Below are 3,557 nucleotides of genomic sequence, written 5' to 3' on the forward strand. Positions count from 1 at the left end.
GACATTTGGGTTGTTTCCAAGATTTAGCTATGACAAATTGTGCTTCTATAAATGTGGGCATGCATAAATCACTGTGATATGTTTTCAGTTCATTTGGAAAAATACCTAGGAGGGAACTAGCTGGGTTGAGTGTGGTTATAGTTGTACCTGCATCTTACCGTTGGTTCCATTGGTCCTCAGGTCTGTTTTTATTTGCCAGTACCATGTGGATTTTATCACAGGAGACTTGCAGTATAATTTCAAGTCAGGGATTGTGATTCCTCCTGCCTTTCCTTCATTGCCCAGGATTACTTTTGCTGTTCTAGGTCTCATCTGGTTACAGATGAACTTTATCAATGTTTTCTCTGGATGTGTGAGGTATACTAATGGTATTTTAATTGGGGTTGCTTTGAATCTGTAGAACCATTGGAGGAGTATGGCCACTTCCATAATGTTGGTTCTTCCTATCCAGAATATCTTTGCATTTTTTTCTTTCTTTTTTGGTAACACATTAGTTGCCATTTTCTTCTTGTCAAGAGGCCCTATGAGCTTGGTTGGGTCAAAGGTCATCCAGAAACCCAGCTTCCACTTTCTTTAACTATGCAAACTAGAGTGAGATGACTGAAAACCTGTGTTTAGTCTGCAAGACTTCAGGAGTTTTGCAAGACCTAAGGGAGTGCAGAGTTTCCTGAAGATGTGGCAAAGTGGCTGGCCTTCTTCAGAAGTCATGCAATATTCTCCTTTGCTTTGGCTATGACTGCAGAGGTGCTGAGAGGCAAACTGAAGACTAGCAGCTTGGAATGGGCTTTTCTCTATAGGTCCAGAGGCCAGGCTGTTTCACTGAGAGCTTGTGTCCAGTGGTATTTTGATCTCATTCACCACGTGGGTTCTTCCTTGGTAATCATTTTTCCAAAACATAAATATTTCTCCACTCTGGTTAATTGCCAGTTCTAAATATGATGGTTAAACTTTCAAGGTCTTCATTCTTTAAGTGTAATTCTTCTAGCATGGTGGCTATAAACTGTGTAAATCACACCTTTTTTTGAGAATGCTTCTGAATGCCAAGAGCTCAATGCAGTAATGACAGCAATACCATTGCAATGAAGGTCCATTCCACAGGACTGTGTATAATATTTCTGTGTGTTAATCTGAAAGTTCAGACTAGATTTTTAAGTGGACTGTAAATATCTCCTAAGGTAATCTGAAGAGGACGCAAAAGTCCGGGCAACACTTTACTCAATTTTTCAAGTACAATGCATTTTCTAATCTGGTTCTGGGAACTTGAATCTATCAGCGGGAAGGTGGGATCATGCTCTTCTGAGTCCTGTGATACGGTAGTGTCTTCACTCAAAACATACTGTCCTCTATAAAATTCCCTGATCCTCAGATTGAATGTTTCAGTTTCTTTTTTCAAGGATTCATAAGTTGGCAGTGCCTTCATGGCTATATCTGAGCCCCTGAAAGGTAAAGACTGATCCAGGCTATTCTGAGATCCCCTGAAGGCAAGGGAGTGATTATCTGAATCGGAGTTTATGTCATCTTCATCAAGTCCTTCATTAACTAGACAGGCTGAGGAGGGTTTCAGGCATACAGAAGCATACTTTGGCCAGACAAAAACCTCAAAGTTTCTTCTGTCTTCCCCTCAATCAAAGTCTCCCTCAGAACTTTAAGTGAGTTCATCTTTGCAACTTCAGGACACACCTGCCCTGCACTAGAAACTTGGTTGGATCTGGCAGATTTCTTCTTGAAATGCTCAGCACTTTTCTTACTTATACCTACCAGAGTTATTTCTGATATATTATATTTGTTCCCAGAAGCTTTTAATCTTTCATGTGAAGGACTTTTTGACCAAATCTGAGTATTTAGTTTCTGCAAAGGAAGTTCACAAGCAGCAGCTTTCTTCTGACTATCTAATTTGCAACTGCCTAACTGCTCAGCAACTTCTACTACTGTCTATTCTTTGTCTTTGAGTGTGGAGTTAGTTTTTTGATCAGCTTTCTTTCTCATTAATATTATTATTTTTTTGTGCAACTGTGACCCTATACCCATTGTATTTGGTCTGTTTCCTGGTAGAGTGGAGGAAACAAAATCTTGTTCATTATCGCTACTACTATCACTACAAGTGCTAGAAGAACTAGATTCATATTGATTTTCAAAATGATCAGGATTATCAATATCTAATGTTTTAATGGCTTTACTGCATAATTGTACTGCTTCTCCTGAATGGCCACTTTGTCCTTCCTTTAACAGCTGAAAATCAGGTTGTCTGTCTTCTTCTCGAACCCACACTAGAGTTTTGGGAATTTGTCCTTCGAAATACTTAGACGCTTTGTAACAAAAATTGCTGCAAAAAACCTTTCTGTCAGTAATATCATAGACTTTATTGGTTTTGGCAGAAGTTTTATATTTCTGCTTTGGTATGATGCCCAGCTTCTTCTGACCAAAAGGATAACCACAGAATTTGATAATTGAACGTTCAACCACAACATCCCTGCAGTGAGCAGGTGTCATGAACTTCCCATGTTCTACTAGGAAGTCTTCTGTAATGTTCTCTCCTAATAGTTGTTTGACAATATGTAGAGCTTTTCTCTCAAACTCAATCTTGTTTTTCACAGCTGCTTCAAGTTCTACTTTCCTTTTAGAAGCATCTTCTTGTCTCAAAGCACTTGTTTTAGTACCTGTAGCCCTACAGGATGCACCAGCAGCTTGGGGCCTGAGGTCTGCTGGACGCTGCACAATGCTGTCAGCCATGAGGAGCGTCGTCAGAGGCAGGGCGGGTCTGGGCGCACGCAAGGGACCTATCTTTGCATTTTCTGAAATCCTCTTCAATCTCTTTTTTTCAGAGTACTATAATTTTCACTATATAAATAATTTACTTTCTTTGTGAGACTGATTCCTAAATATTTCATTTTTTAATATTATTGTGAAATGTGTGGTTTTTCTAATTTCTCTTTGAGTGCACTCATTAAATGCTACTGATTTTTGGATGTTTATTTTGTATCCTGCTATGCTCCTGAACTTGGTTATTGTGGTGGTTGATACATTGTGTCAACTTGGCTGAATCACTTCCTGCTGTGGGGGCCCCCCCCATCCCAAAAGTGGCAGGGCCCAACCTGGGGTGTGATTGGTTCCACCCCAAGGCCATAAGCCGCCTGGGAGTGGGACTCAGCCCAAAAAGGGTATAAAAAGGAGTTGAGGAAGGCTGCCTGATTGACTTGCCCCACTTCCTTGGAGAAGGCCCAGTCTTTGGTCAAGCTTGGTCTTCACAGCCTACACAGCCGCACCACTTTGGAGGACCCATGGAGTGGCCTTCACAGTCAATATAGAAGGAAGAGACAGGCTTGATGGATGCCATAGCTGCTGTTCCTCTGATCTTCATTGTTTTCTGTCACCATGAACTGCTGTTATTTGCCATGGAGCCAGCAAAGTATGAACTGAAACCTCCACAAGCTGAGTTAAATAAATCTTTCTTTCCTTAATTTGAGGTGTTGGGTCTTTTGTCCCAACAATCAGTAAAAAGTGACTAAGACAGTTATTAAGTCTAAAATTCTTGGGCCAGGGAGATGGCTCAGTGGAAT

The 3,557-nt window shown here is 40.7% G+C and overlaps 1 pseudogene; it reads right to left on the minus strand.

Moving 5' to 3' along the window:
• Nucleotides 1–848: 848 nt before the first annotated feature.
• LOC101565824 lies at nucleotides 849–2,730 on the minus strand (annotated as a pseudogene).
• Between the last annotated feature and the right edge of the window lie 827 nt (nucleotides 2,731–3,557).

The sequence above is a fragment of the Octodon degus genome, unplaced genomic scaffold, assembly GCF_000260255.1.
Source record: "Octodon degus isolate 3935 unplaced genomic scaffold, OctDeg1.0 scaffold00008, whole genome shotgun sequence".
In the NCBI taxonomy this organism is placed as follows: Eukaryota; Metazoa; Chordata; class Mammalia; order Rodentia; family Octodontidae; genus Octodon; species Octodon degus.